General features: G+C 36.6%; 1 pseudogene; it reads right to left on the minus strand.

Moving 5' to 3' along the window:
• Positions 1-234: 234 nt before the first annotated feature.
• Positions 235-941, minus strand: LOC143405744 (large ribosomal subunit protein uL3 pseudogene; annotated as a pseudogene).
• Positions 942-16,298: the final 15,357 nt, after the last annotated feature.

Genomic DNA, 16,298 nt, shown 5'->3' on the forward strand with positions numbered 1-16,298 from the left:
AACTTTCAGGATGGCAAAATCATTGGTCACTTCACCACAGTGAACAAAGGCAACTAGTGTCTGCTCTTTCAGATAGATCATAATCTGTTCACAATCAGTTTGCTATCCTTAATAATCTTGTAAATATTCTTGTTGATTCAGTACATGATGATGGCCCTTCTTCCCATTTCATTCCATAGAGGAGGTCACATGGGCAGATTGCTGTGCTCCAATACAGGAAACCTTATTCAGCCCTCAGCGAACCTTACGAAGAATCATCTTGGTGCTCCAATGACTAGTGAACCCTTTTTGGCCTTTGTCCTTGGTCATCCCAATGGCATTGATCATTTATCTTGCCCAAACACTTGGTTCATGCTCTCTCTCTGGCCCAGTCCAATTTCTTAGCCATAGTACTTCCATCTACCTGGATCTCCACCAAATTGGCCACCGTCTGGTGCAGAGGAAACAGGAACTTTCTGGGTGGAGGCAATAATGTGAATGACCTAGCATTACTTCTTCATGCTGTCCTTCTCTAGCTGCTTCTTTCCAATGCCATCCTGCCATTCTTGCAGGGTTTGTGAAAGTCTTCTTCTTATATCAATACCAGTTCTTATAGAAGCATATTTCGTAGCCATTACTGATATGTTCAGCAAAGGTGGTCCAGAGGCTTCAGGAGGTTTCTCCATAGCCAATAATGCCTACAACCTCTCCAGGCAGTATCTCTACAAAGATCACAGCCCCCATAACTTCATTCTTATTCACCTTGAATCCTGTCCTATCAACTCCTTGCACATATGGTTCTTGCCAGGCTTATATTCCTGAAAGATGGATGTTAGATGGATGGACTTGAAAGAGCCATCTGTGTGGAAGCTCTTCATCTTTGCATCATGTCTGCTACCATGCATCTAAGGCAAGAAGCCCAGGAATCCATGTCTGGGAGCAGAGAACTTCCTAGAAGACATTTCACTGTCAAAACCCAAGGGTAGAAATTCAACCTAACATTATCTTGACATGATGTCATTTAAATTCAAATAATCAAAGTTTTAAAAATATAATTGATTTTTAATTCTTGAAGTCCTCTTGGGGCCAAAGGACAAAGCTATGTGGCTGTGGGTGGAAGCAGAGTTATCACTGAAAGGTGTGGATTTTTTTTCCCAGATATGCCAGGAAAAGACAAATCCTAAGACTCAAGCTAATCCTAAACTAGGGTGGAAAAGATGCATATTAGTGTATTAGAAATGTGTGTGCATGTGTGTGTGTGTGGAGAGAGAGAGGGGGAGAGAGAAGAGATTTACTATGGGAATCATCACATAATTATGAAGGATGAGAAGCCCCATGATATGGAACAGCTGGAGAACAGAGAACAGAAAAGCAAATGATGGAATTAAGGCCAGGTCTAAATGCCTGAGAACCAGAGGAGCTGACTGGGTAACTCCCAGTCTAAGACTCCAATGATCTGAGAACAAGGGACAAGAAGATATTGGTAGAACTAAGAATCAGGGGGTCTGATGTCTGAGGGAAGGAGAAATACAACTCAACAAGATATTAGAAAATTCACTCTTCCTCCACCTTTTTGGTTCCTCCACTCAGACTCTCGGTGTATTAAATGATGCCCACTTGCATTGGTGAGGGCAAATCACTACTCAGTCTACTAATTTAAATGCTATCTTTCCTAGAAACACTCTCTCTGACATACCCAGAAATAATGCTTTAGCAACAATCTAGGAATTCCTTAGCCCAATTGGGCTGACATATAAAATTAACCATCCCCCAGTTGTTAAAGAAAATTAAGAGAAAGGCCAGTTCTGTGCATAATAAAAAGGACAACAGCCTCCTTACCACACCCATCCAGGCCAGGGTGGTGGTGGCAGTGTGGGCTCTCCCAGTGAAATCACTGCACTCAGCCTTTCAGGAGGGCCAGAAGCTGCAGGGATGGTGGTAAGGCAACATGACCAAGATACAGTAGCAAATGATCGCTCTAAGAGAGACTAAGAAAAGCTAAGAACACCAACTTCCTAAGATAGCAGGAAATATTCAAAACCACTGGCATTAAACGACCACTTGCCATGGTGAGGATTGGGCAAATTGTTACATCCCTATTGTAAATTCACCACATTATGTTACAGTTGCCTCTACTTGTGGCTTTTGTCTCCTCCTTCACTGCCCTGTTCATCATTGCACACTCAGTGCTTGTCACATAACAAACACTCGGTAAACATTGATTGACTGACTACATAAAACTATGTATTTGTGATGCTTCTTAAATGCTTCTTAATTTGTCCCTTATAGAGAGGATGCTTCTCTTCCAATTTCTCCTTTATAGAAAGCTCAAAGCACAATGCAGGTTCAACATCATCCAATGCTCAGCTCTTCCAGTATTCATCCTTCTACCCATCCCCTCCCCAAACAATTCCCCATCAAAGCTAAGTGGCTGCAAACTTGGTATAAGTCAGCCATAGCACAATTTCTCCTGATAATAACAGTAACAGTAATAATAACAGTCCTCATAGTATTCTTTAATTTCTATATCAGCCTTTTTGATATTAATGGCACTTGTAGTGTCAAGTCATTTAACAATTGTAATGGTTAATTCTGGGTGTCAACATGGCTGATGAGGTATAACTAAAGAATTGGTGAGGCACACTTCTAGGGGTTTTTGCAAGGATATTTCTAGAGAAGATTGGAGTATAGGTCAGCTCAGCAAACAGTAAGAAGTCCAGCCCATTTGATTAGCTAGGCACCCAAAGGACAGAAAAGCAGAAAATGTGGGAAACTCAGATAGACAGATAGACAGATATATAGTTTATCTCTTTCTCACTTGCTTGATGTTCCTCTCAATCTCTCTCACACTCTTTGGCCTTTGGACTCTGGGACTTATACAAATGGCCCTCCAGGGGTTCTCCATAGGTTCTCCAGGGGTTCTCTGGGGGCTACATCATCAGCTTCCCTGGTTCTGAGACTTATGGCTTCTTGAACTGGACCACACTGTAAGTTTACAGATATGACTTTTCAGCCTCTGTGATTGTGAGATATATATATATATATATCTATATATCTATATATATATATATATATATAGATATATATATATATATATATAGATATATAGATATATATATATATACAAATATATATATACAAATATATGCACATATATAATTACATGATTATATGAATGAATTATATGAATATATACATATATATGTAGATACATATAATTGCATGATTTTATGAATATACATACATACATGTGTGTATGTTTGTTTGCATATGTTTTTTTGTGTGTATATATACACATATTATTCTATTGGTTCTGTTTCTCTGGAGAGCCGTGACTAATATAACTCCCTCACATATACTCATCTAGTCCAACAATTTAATCCTGTGTTATTTACTAATGTAAACCAAAGAATACAAAATAAGAGCATTGTGTATGAAATGAAACAAGGACTTTCAACCAATAGTTTACATTTATTTTATATATAATGGTATAGATACACCTTTATGCTTAGCATTCTAAGGAGAGAGAGAAGAAGAAGAAGAGGAGGAGGAGGAGGAGGAGGAGGAGGAGGAGGAGGAGGAGGAGGAGAAGGAAGACCTTTGGGGGTTTTGAGGTTAAAACCTCTCTACAGCAAAAGAGAAAAAAAAAAAAAAAAATATATATATATATATATATATATATATATATATATATATATATATTGAACCTTATTGCTTGGCACCAAGCAACTGTTGACATGCAAAGTAATGATAATACTTGAGAAGAGATCCCTTCCATCAGGAAGAGAATAAAAAACAAACACCCCACATGCAAACAAACATAAATTCCTTAGATTTACCAATACATCCTTCCCTGTACATGTACTTACATGCAATTTTACCAACTGACAAACAATTTGGATCAAAATATGTACACACATACATATAAATGACTGATGAAAATAGAAATTTTGAAAGATTTTATTACAAAAACAATAGTAACAACAAAAGTAAGAGAAATAATAATTCAGAGGTTACTTGAGTATGACTTCTAAAAGAATAATTTTTTACTGTCAATTTCTAAGGGTAAATTTTTAAAAATCTCTCCTTTTAGATAAAAAGTCCTTAGGATCATAACATTTTGGCAATTCCTTCTTTCTCTAACAGTCCAATTGATTTAACTTGAACATGTAATTCTGTGTATCTCTAGTTCAAGTGGATAGTTTTTATTGTTCATTCTGTGAAGCAATTAATTATGGACATGTTTTATACACAAAGTGTATTATATCTGTGCTTTCTCACTACTAGTAAATGTGGCATGTTTTATAAATAGTCTCTCCTAACACCTTTCTCAGACATCAGTCCTCCTCTGAACCCAATCTATGTTGTCACTGCGTTACTTATTCCTTCCCTCTTTTAAGCAACATGTGTTAAGAAATAATATGTGAGGAACGTGATGGCAGGTATTGAAGAAAGGTTAGAGACTTACCAATCTCTTCTAACTCTACCTCAGGCTTAAGCTCTTTTTTCATTTTCAAAGTGCCTAAAGAAGGGGTATTTTTTGTATTTGTTTGAAATTGTCCTACCACTTCACCCAATGGCCCCTCAAATTCTGCCCACAGGAAATAATGGTATAGTCTGTGATACCCTTATTGAAACAAGCTACACAAACTCTTTCACATGATCAGGGTGTAAATTAGGTCACATTTCTTTTGTTTTACAACTCAACTTAGAACCCAATCATGCCCACCTCTCTGTATGACTCTCTGAGCTGGGGAGTGTCTCTCAGTCCCCAACTCAAATGCAACTATCCTTTCAAATACCAACTGCCTATCTGTGCTGCACTAGAAGTAGTTCAAGTATGTGTTCCGAGAATGCCCAGAGCACTATTCCCTTTCTATCCCCAAGTTCTCAATCCTAGGAGTCAAGCAATTTCTCTTTTTTAGACTTCCTAGATAATAGTTTTCTGCATGATACCTTGCCCTCTATCCTCCATGATTCCAGAGAAGATGCTTTTACAGTGCACACTTCTCAAATACTTCCAAGTATCATTTTAAGATGGTATAATTTAGGTTATGGTGGAAAAGTCCAAGAGGAAACCACCAGAACTGCCTCTAAGAAAATAGTAAATTGACAGCAATACTGCATTCCTGGAGGAATTGTATAGATAAATGCCATTACACAGAATTTTAAAGATGAAAGGTAGTGAGTTCCTCTCTTATGTGACCTATGTAGAACACAGATGGATCTTACAGAATTACAAATTATAAGATTAATCAGGTAGTAACTCCAATTGTAGCTGCTGTGCCAGATGTGGTTTCAATGCTTGAGAAAACTAATGAATATGTGCCCTGTGATCCAGTATATGGCTACTGATCTTCAAAGACATTTTTCTTGACACCTACTAGTAAGCATCACCAGAAGCAGTTTGCTTTCACAAATGCAACGTCCTATCTCAGGGATATAAAAATTCTCCAGCCCTGTATGATAATTCAGTTCACTGGGATCTTGATTGCCTTTATTTTCCATAGGATATCAATCACACTGGTCCATTACTTTCATGACATTATGCTGATTGGACCTGATGGGCAAGAAGTAGCAACTACTCAAGACTAAGAGGTAAGACATTTACACATCAAAGGATGGGAAATAAATCTGACTAAAATTCATAGAACTGGTACCTTGGTGAAATTTCTAGTAGTTCCAGTGTTATGGGACATATTGAAATAGCCCTTTCTAAAGTGAAGGAGAAACTATAGCATCTAGCAATTCCGACCAGCAAAAAAGAGACAGAATGCCTGTGGGCCTCTTTGCATTTTGGAAGCAAATTTTTGGCAGCAGAGATCACATGTGAGACCCTAATAAGGCACCATTCCACCAGCTACTGGTAGCAGATTGACTACCCTAATTTACATTAGACCACTTCCATGTTTTGCTTTTATTAGAATTGACAATCTAAATATGGGCTTGCCTTCCGTACTTACAATGTTTCTGCCAAAACTACCATTCACTAACTTACAGAATGTCTTATCCACCATCATGATATTCTACAGAACATTGCTTCTGATAAGGAACTCACTTCACAGCAGAGGAAGTGTGGCAATAAGCCTCAGCTCATGAAATTCATTCATCTTTTTATGCTCCATCACTATCCTAAAGCAGCTTGCATGACAGTACGGTGGGATATTTTTTCAAAGCTTCAGTGACAGTGCCAGCTAGGTGGCAATAATTGTCAGGCCTGGGGCAAGATCCTCCAGAACATACTCTGAATTAATATAAAACAGATGGCACTGTTTATTCCATAGCCAGAACTCACAGGTCCAAGAACCAAGAGGTGGCCAGGGAAGTGGCACCATTATCGCCCCTGGTAGCCCACCAGAAACATGTTTGCTTTCAGCTCTATGATCTTATGCTCTGCTGGCCTAGAGGTCCTAATCCAAAAGGGAAAAATTCTTCCATCAGGAGACACAAAAATGATTCCACTGAATTGCAAGTTAAGAGTACCACCTGGCAACCCCACTCCTCATACCTTTGAATCAACAGGCAAAGAATGAAGTTGCTATCTTGGCTGGGATTGATTGATGCTGATGGTTAAGGAAAAAACTGGACTCCTCCATAGTGGAAGTAATGAAGAATATGTCTGGAATACAGGCTATCTCTTAGGGTATCTTTTAGTATTACCATGCCCTGTGATTGAGATCAATGGAAAAACTATAACAACTCATGACTACTAATGATATAAACACTTCAAGAAAATATCTCAGGAATGATTTCCCACAGAGGAGGAAAAGTTTATTTGGGGCTCACAGGTTCAGAAGTCTGAATCCATCATTGGCCAACTTCCTTGTTCTGTGCCTGAGGTGAGACAGAACATCATGGAGAAAGGATGCAGCAGAGGAAAGCTGTTTAACTCATTGAAAGGAAAGTGAGAAAGCAAGAGACAAGAGACGGGCGAGCAAGAAATGAAGGACAGAGACCAGGTAGAGATTCACACGAAAGTTTATTTGTCTAAGTTGACAAATAAATGCCATCTCTCTACAGAGAGGAGAGAGGCCCTGAAATGTGCGGGTGTTGAGCTTTTGAGGGGTAGGGGTTTGGAGTTGTAGCTGTGGCGTTGTGGGATAGGCTGGGGGTACTTGGGTCAGAGCTAGGCGGGTGGGAAAAGCATGGGATTGGCTTAGGTTGATGGCACCATGGGGCTTTCCAGAGTCGAGGAGTCACGTCCTTCTGGGATTGGCTTAGGGTTATGGTACCATGGAGTAGGTCACTAATGGAGGTGGGTGGAGTTCAGGTAAGAGGAAGTACAAGAAAGTGAAACTTATAAGATGGCAGTTAACACTTTAGATGGCTGCTCAGATGTTAAATCAATACCCTATACTCATGGCAGCCAGGAAAGGGCAAGGGACTAAATAAATCTTTCGAGTACATGCTCCCAGTAACCTGCTTCTTCCAACTAGGTCCCACCTACAGTAGTCCATTCAGTTATCACAGACAAACTAGCAGGTTCCCACAAGGGGCAATGAGAGATTAGAAACATAAAGACTCACTTATGCAGATTTTTGAAGGTAACAGCGGGATTGGGTAGAGTGCTGGGTGGAGAAGCAGGTCTAAAGAATTACACCAGCAATTTTTATTATATATTGTTGAACCACAAACCAAAGAAAAATACCACCAACTCCAACTTAAACCAAATTAAAGCAAGCTTATATTGTGTACAATATATGACAACAAGAAAGTCATTCCCAAAGACCATCCAATAGATTTCCCCCCACATATCATTTGTCTAAATAAAAGTTTCTCAATCCCAGCACTATGAGCATTTTGGACTTAATGCATTTTATTGTCTAGAGCCATTCTGTACACTGGATAATATCTGTAATGAGCAAGCAAGAAATATTAAAAATAGTTATATTAAAATATTAAAATTATATTAATACTTTAATAAGGTATTCAATAAGATGTTAAAATAAATTAATACTACAATTACTCTTAACAGTGTTTTCATAGCAATATTGAAGCAGGTAGAGAGAATATAAAGTTTATGAATGTAGAATGTTATTATATTTGCAAATTTCTTGACTAACATATACCATAAACCAGATATAATATTGAAAATTTAAAATATTTCATAGAAACCAGAAACTATATTTGGGTATACTACTTCATATATTGCAAATTAAGTAGAATTCAGATTGAATACAATATAAATTTCTAAACCAAAATAGTTTTTCCATGTAGATAACTACAACAAGTCATTTTTCTATCAGTAAAGGAAAAACAAAAATCAAAGACATTGTATATAAGATCTTACCTCTGTGAACGATGAACAAAGATAAACAAGCTTTCTGTCTAGAATGACATTATAACATACCTAAGTGCAAAAATAAATATTAAACTTTTGAATATTATTTCTGGACTTATGCTTTTATGATTTTATTATTTCTGGTATTATGTTTATAAAACATTTAGTGAATCAATAATAGTAATAATGTGCTAATCTATCATGCTTGCAGCCATAAATAAATTAGATGAGAGATTATGTAGAGTCTCTAAATCTGTCTGATCAGATATCCTGAAAGTCAATAGTAATATTTATTACAGGTAGCTGAAGAGTTTACAAAAGAAGAATAAGGGGATCCTGAAACCGAGAATGAAAAAACTATAAGTAGCATAATCTCTGTACTACATTTAAAGTTTAGAGAAATAAAAACAAACCACATGAAAAAAAATAATGATAGGAATAGGTTAACTCTCAACAAAAGGCGAAACTGATAAAATTCTAGAAAAACCAAGTATTGCCATCTAACCAAGCTGGCGATCTAGCAGGATTCACAAAATTTGTCTACTTCAATAACTTAAGAAAATGGTGAAGAAAGCACCCAAGCACACAAAAGTACCTTTTCAAAATCTGGGAGGGCTCTGCAACCTTAGGGGTTCGTTTGAAAGATAGAGGGCATGTCTCAAACCCTAGTTTTATTGGGGGAGGCTGTTCAAAAGAACATCCCATCCATATAAGGCAGAGGGGTAATGTTATAATGGGCAGCCCACTCCTATTGGGTAATGCCCACTCACTCCCAAAGCTTTGTTCCTCTGCTGAGCAGAGATGGTGATCCACCTGCTTCCTGGTCAGGGAAGCCAGTCTCCAAATTTCCACAACTCAAAGCTAGGGGACGCTCAGCTCCTATGTGGCAGCTCCCAATGCCCAAGTGTTCCTTCTAACTATATAATATGTTCAAATATTCTTGAATTCAAAAATAAAATTTTCATTGAAAAACTATTTCATGCTTACCTTTTATATATTATGTCATAATTATTACAGTTAAGACCATGTTTCTAGATTCATCTAGAATATGTTCTTTAAGTATCAATTCAAAATTGATGAGGTAGAAACAGAAAACTAGTATAACCAATATATAAATAAAATGCTAGCACTTGAACAAAAATTTTAATATAATAAAAAGAAAGAGCTTAAACTAAGATAAGAAATGATAAGGACCAAATAATAATATAAATAAATTTTTAGACATAAAAAACTACTTCACACAAACATAAGCAAATTATTTTAAAATGAGTGAAATGAAAATTTTCTAGTAATTACAATTTAACACAACTGACAAAAAAAGAATATGAAACTCTAAACAGACCAATTTTTATCAAAGAAATATAAAAATTAAATAAAAGAACTACCCAATAAAGAGCACCAAACCAAAATATCTCTGGGGAGATTTTTTTATTAAATATTTTTTATCATACAACTTCCATGCTATTCAAGTTGTTTCAGAACATACACAAAGGGGGAAAAATAAATATGAATTTGATTTAAAGACGTAGGTGAAATGTTGATTCCTAAATTTACAAAGTTTATACTACAAATTAATTTCATTTATGATTATCAATGTAAACATTCTAATTAATCTACTAGAAAATAGTATCCAGTTGCACATGAAAAGGAAAACACAGGATGACCAATTAAGTTTTATCCCAGGAATGTGAAAATACTTCGTTCAATATTACAAAGTCTATTAATAGCTTGAGGGAGAGAAAAAAAAATCATATGATTTTCTCTGGAGGTGCAGAGAAAGCATTTAGCAGAAGTTCTGCATTTTAAAAAAAAAGAGAGAGAGAGAAGGAGTTCATAAAACAAGACTCAATGGATGCTTCCTTAATATGATCTTATTCTAAATGGGGAAACACTAAATGAAGTGTTGCACATCAAACGTAAGGTCATTTGCCTGTTGTTACTATTATTATTTAATGTTTCAAGGAAATTAGATGCATTAGATTAGATATGCATTCCAAAAAACATCCACCAGCTATAATGAGAATTAATTGCAGGCAGACATAGAATTTTAAAGGCCAAAAGGAGACTTAGAAGACTTGGAATAATCCAGGTATAAAAAGGCAAGTGATGTGATTCTGCAATTTGTATACAGGGTAAAAATGGGAGCTCATAACCCACTTGAATCAAAGTGTGAAATATGATATATCAAGAACTATGTAATGTTTTGAACAACCAACAATAAAAAAATAAAAATAAAAAAAATAAAGATAAAAAAAAATCTTTGGCCCATGTATGAATATGCAACAATAAATCCCATAATTATGTACAACTATAATGCACCAGTAAAAATATGGAAAAATGTCTTTGGATCATTTTTAATTCAGTTTTATTGAGAAGATTTCTTTGTGTATTTTTGAAAATTAAAACAATTTTTTATTTAAAAAAAAAAAAAGGCAATGAGTAAACTATGGTAGCCATATTGGTCTTGAAAAACCAAGGTTGGGTCCTCATTCCCCTGGTGTTAAAAGGAGCCAGGGACTCAAAAGGAGTGGAGGTATCTTGCATTTTTATAGACCCCCATCTCCTTTCTTCTCTGCTGACCTGCCCAAAAGGCAGGAAAGGGTGGCCCCAGGAGTTAAGGGCTTGTGTTGGAAAGTGAGATCCTCCCCTTCCCCTGGAGGTATTAGCAACCAGTTGATGGGGAAGTGCCATCTACCCATTTCCCCTTTCTTTGATAATCAGCTACCTGTGCTTTGCCCCATCTCAGTCATTATCATATAGAAATGGAGGGTCACAAGTTTAAATTTTTATATAACTCAATAAGACGTAATTGTATGTGAAGAATTATGGAGAATAATAATCCTACAAAATAGCCTCCAAAGAAAAGCAGAGAGATGATGCAGCTTGGGAGGAGGGAGGGAAAAACTAGCCAAGCATTAACCTTCCAGTAAACCCTTTTCTTATGACAATGAGCCCCGAAGGAAGGAGGTGAATACTGAAATTTTGGGAGACAATAAATTACAGAAAAAAGAAAAACCTACCCCTCAAAATCTGGATTCCTATCTCTGCAAGTAATGATGAGCTTCAACCCTTTACGGCTGCCCTCCTGAGTTAAAAGTTTTAACCTACATAACTAGCCCCTGACCATCGAATGGCCCATCCACAAGTTCCAATGATGAAACCACCCTAACTGACCCTATAAACCAAAATCCCCTCTGTAACTGATGGCCATTTTCACATCCAGAAAATGAGTCCCCATGCCGCCTGAGTCCGCAAAGAACAATAAACACCTTCCCTGAATCTACTGAGGTCTGCACCCGTCCTTTTGAGCTTACAGTATGTAAAATAAAAGAGACAATCCAAGATTTCTGACTGCAACTATTGGCATTTCATAGGGTTAGTTAATAAGATAGAAAAGACAAGAGGATGTTTGTATGAGAAAATGGCTTTAATTTTTGAAGACATGAGTTAGAAGAAATAGTGAAAATCAAAGACAGACTATACATTACATAGTTGGATTCATGGGTTCCAGACAAATTCTAAAACAAAAAGTCTGGATTTTGTTTTCACCTTTCTGTTTAGCCCTCATGACAACGTCATGAGATCAGTATCATTGTCCTAACTTAATCGATCAAAAAACTATAAACTAGGGCTGGGGATATAGCTCAGTTGGTAGAGTGCTTGCCCCACATGCATAAGGCCCTGGATTCAATTCTCAGCACCAAAAAAAAAAAAAAAATTATAAACCAATCAGTAAATTATGAACAAAGTGAAAACTAAGGCTTGTAAAGCTATCTCAGGTTCTCAGGGAGAAGTTTGACCAAAAGAATGTAAACTCCTTCACAGATGGAAACAACCGGAGAAAGAAAATATAATTAAAAAATCATCATAGATTCAAGGACTGATATGTCAATAGCAATATCACCAAAACAGTCCCATGTATACAAAACCTGTTTTCCAAGTACTTTTGCATGTATCATTTCATTTAATATTAACAAAAACTTCAGGAATTATCATTTTCCACCTCACAGCATTAAAGAAGTTTAATTGCATAGTAATAAATTACTGTTTTAGTCAGCTTTCTTATTGCTGTGACCAAAAGACCTGAGCAGAACCATTTTAGAGGAGGAAAAATTTATTGGGGGTTTACAGTTCCAGAGGTCTCAGTACACAGATGGCTGCCTCCATACCTCAAGGCTCAAGGCGAGGCAGAACATCATGGCAGAATGGTGTGGCAGAAGAAAGCAGCGGGGGGTTTGGCTTCAGGAAGCAGACAAAAAGCTCTGCTCAACAAAAACAAAACACACACCCCAAAAGGATACTCCCAGGGACCCATATCCTCCAGTTACACCCTACCTATCTACAGTTACCATCCAGTTAGTCCTATCTGAGGATTCATGCGCTGATTAGGTTGAGATTTTCATTTCGCCTCTAAACTTTTTTGCATTGTCTCACACAGGAGCTTTTGGGGGACACCTCACATCAAATCATAAGTTATACAGCTGATAAATTTTAGATGCTAGCATTTTGCTTTTCAATACTGGGATTAAACCCAGGAGTATTTTACCATTGAGCTACATCCCCAGCCCTTTTTATTTATTTGTTTTTTTTTTGTTTGTTTGTTTGTTTTGTTTTGTTTTGTTTGAAACAGGGTCTTACTGGATTTCTCAGGCTGGACTTGAACTTGAGATATTCCTGCCTTAGCCTCCTAAGTATCCCAGATTATAGGTATGTGATACTTTGCTCAGTTTCCAGCACTGATTTTTGAAATCCATTTTGGTGTTCATTTCAAACTAAAATATGTTCCCACTCTACAACAATATTTGGGGTAAGCATTGTTAAAATATTTTAAAATCAACTCAAATTTTGACACAAGGAACTGAATGATTCCTATTAGTTATATCACAGAGATACTACAGAACAATAATTATTTTCAAGACTCTGATAAAGAAGACATAGTTCTGAAGTGGATTGGGCAAAATATATAATCCAAACTGAGTGTCAACTTGTTTCTGCTGATTTCACTGTAGTAAACAGTCAACATAGTCACAATGTAGTAGAATTTAACTTGAACAACCTTGAAACCCTACTTTGGAAACTTAAAGGGTTTGGGGGCACAGGTGGTGCTTCTCCTTCTGCCTCTATTGAAGATCATGATTTCTGGAAATGAAAACTCATAGATTCATTAAAAAAAAATGTGATTTACTGAATCCTAAGCACTACTGTGCCAGTCTAGTGGAGAGCAGTTATAGAGAGAAAAAAGGGAAATAATGATGCCATTACAGAGTCCCACATACTAGACAGGAATGACACTCCGCTAATCCAGGGGACAAATTCAGCACAAAGGCAAGAGGTAGACGTGATGGAGAGTATCAATTATCAAAGTTCTAACAGAAGTCAAATCCTGCTTTTCAAAAAATCAACTCTGCTTCATATAAATTATAGTCTCTGTTCCTTTTATTTTTGTTGGTTGGTTGGATATTTTGACACATTTTCCCTTTCCGCTAATACCTTCATGAACAAAATTGAAGAAATATATTTAACTGCTATTTTAACATGCTATTGTGGGCTAGTCTACAAGGTAGGCATGATAAATTTTTAGACAGAAAATGACTTCATTTTGAAATAAATTGGTCAAACTACCGATTTAAGGTGTATTGAGAAGGAAAAGGAGATAAATATATTATGATTTTAAAATTTTTAACACAAACTTCACAGAAGTGACAATAAAATAGCTCTAGAAAGCCTTATGCCCAGAATTTGTTGAAATTATGGAAAAATCAACAAACAATTGGGAGATTTTATCTAACTTCAGGGAAGCAATAAATAAGGAGTATCCACTTATTTACCTGCTTGAGATAGATAATGGAATGTTAATGGATTGTAAGGGAAAAGCAGAATGATTCATTAAGCAATTTTATTTTCATTTTCGCCAAGAAGTACAATCTTTATGAATGTTACCCCTAAAGCATGCCTGAACTGCTAGATAACAACTTCAAATTCCAAACAATTCTGGAAGACATATGTTGCACTTGTATGACGGGTTTCTCCGGTCACTTTTAATTTATACATTCCCTCTCCCTCTTTTTTCCCCTTGCAATTTTTTCAATTAAACAAACAAGATAGCTATTCCTATGCAGTTTTCCCACACATTCTGGATTTTGCTGATTATATGCCTGTGGTGTTAGCATATTATTCTTTCTCCTCTAGGTCTGTAAATGGGTAGTTAGATATAGAGGCTTCACCAGATTCATATTTTGGCAATAATTTTTTTTTGTTTTATACACCTACTCACTTATGCTAGTTGGTTTTTGTTGAGGGCCACAGCGGAGTTGGGATGATGCATGGCATTTTTGCCAGAATGGAGTGGTTGAGAGGTGATGCCAGCAAGCCATTGAGATGATGATGGTTATGTTAAGCTGTGTATTCAATTGTATATTAGACCCCTGCTGTCCGACTAGGCCTGCTACTTTGGAGTTCTCGCAGGATTCCTGAGGAGTTCCCGTTGGTTGGGGAAGTGCCGGAGGAGGGATTTCCAGTTGGTGTGTGGTGTGTCCTGGGAGAAGGCCGCATGCTTGGCGTTGGCGGGAGTGTGGAGAATAAAGGAGTTCCTGTTTTGAACCTACAAGGCTGTGTGGCGGCTCGGTTATTTTGTGCCCAGCCAGACTGCGGCAGGTTTTGTGTATTTCTATTTGGAAATATATAATGTCTGATTATGTCTTTCTCAGGGAATTTAGATGTTGTTGGTATAATCCTTCCATTGAAATGTTTTTAGCAGCTAGATTTATTCTTATATTAGGGATTTAAATTGATAATTATTAATTCTATAATTCCTTATTTATTAGCTAGAATATTCAAATAAAGAAAAGTATCTCCTTATCATCTACATAACTTCCGTAAGGGTCTTCTCAAGTACTTAATACTTTTTCTTTATTTACCAAGATTCAGACTATTGAGTTGGTTCTGTAACATTCTCCAAAGATAATCAATGAGATTTTTTAAATTTAAGTATCATTATGATCTCATAATGTTTAACATACTTGGTCCAGTTCAGTTATTTTTCTTTTTTTAATGTTTTTTAATATATATATTTTTTAATTGCAGTTAAACATAATGTCTTAATTTTATTTATTTATTTTTATGTGGTGCTGAGGATCAAACCCAATGCCTCTCATGTGCCAGGCCAGCGCTCTACCGCTGAGCCACAGCCACTCAGTTATTTTTCTTTGTCTGGTGGAGGCTCTTTAATTTAGCATTTGTGTTCAGAACCCATAGTAGTGTAAGAGAAGTCCTCTTCATGCTCTGAATATAGCCCTTGCTGCTCTGCCACTGCAGCTTAATTTTAAAACTGACTTTGTTGTTGTTGTTCCTTTCTCTTTTCCCTCTCACCCTCTTTAATCACGGAAAAAGCAAAATTAACCTTCTTTCCATTCTAGGGCCAGATATCTGTCCTTGAGCACATGCACCACGGGAATGAAGGACCCAGGCTTCAGGACTGGCCAAAAGACCTAAGAAATGGCTATCTCTCAAGACTACAAGTGAATTATGACCCCTGACAGGGCACAGCTGGAATATAGCTTTTGAATCATCTCTTTTTGAAAGCCTTCTGTTCCCCCTAATAGAATCATAGCCTCTGAGACAGGACTCCCCTGTGTTTCTCCTTTACTAGCAAAGTAATAAAACTTCTTTTTCCTTTTTCTCAAAATCTTGTCTTCATTATTGGATTGACATCTGGGATAAGGATAGAGATTTCTATAGCAGTAGCACCTGGTATCTTTCTCCTTTTTTTTTTTTTCCTAGTATGAAAAGATCTTAAGTTCTTTTGTGCATTTTGTGCCCCAGACCTGGAAATACTTATTTATGCAAAGAAGCTGTAATTTCTTTTCATGGGAAAAAAAAATAGAGGCCATAGGTTGGTCATTATCTCAGGGCTTTTTCAGCAGAAAGAGCTAGGAATATTCTGAGTTGTTAATATTTCCAACCCAAATTTAGAATGAGTTGTTTTCATTTAATTTTTTGTTGTTGTTTTATACATCTACTTGCTTATGTTAAAAATATT

The sequence above is a fragment of the Callospermophilus lateralis genome, chromosome 8 (genome assembly GCF_048772815.1).
Source record: "Callospermophilus lateralis isolate mCalLat2 chromosome 8, mCalLat2.hap1, whole genome shotgun sequence".
Taxonomy (NCBI): Eukaryota; Metazoa; Chordata; class Mammalia; order Rodentia; family Sciuridae; genus Callospermophilus; species Callospermophilus lateralis.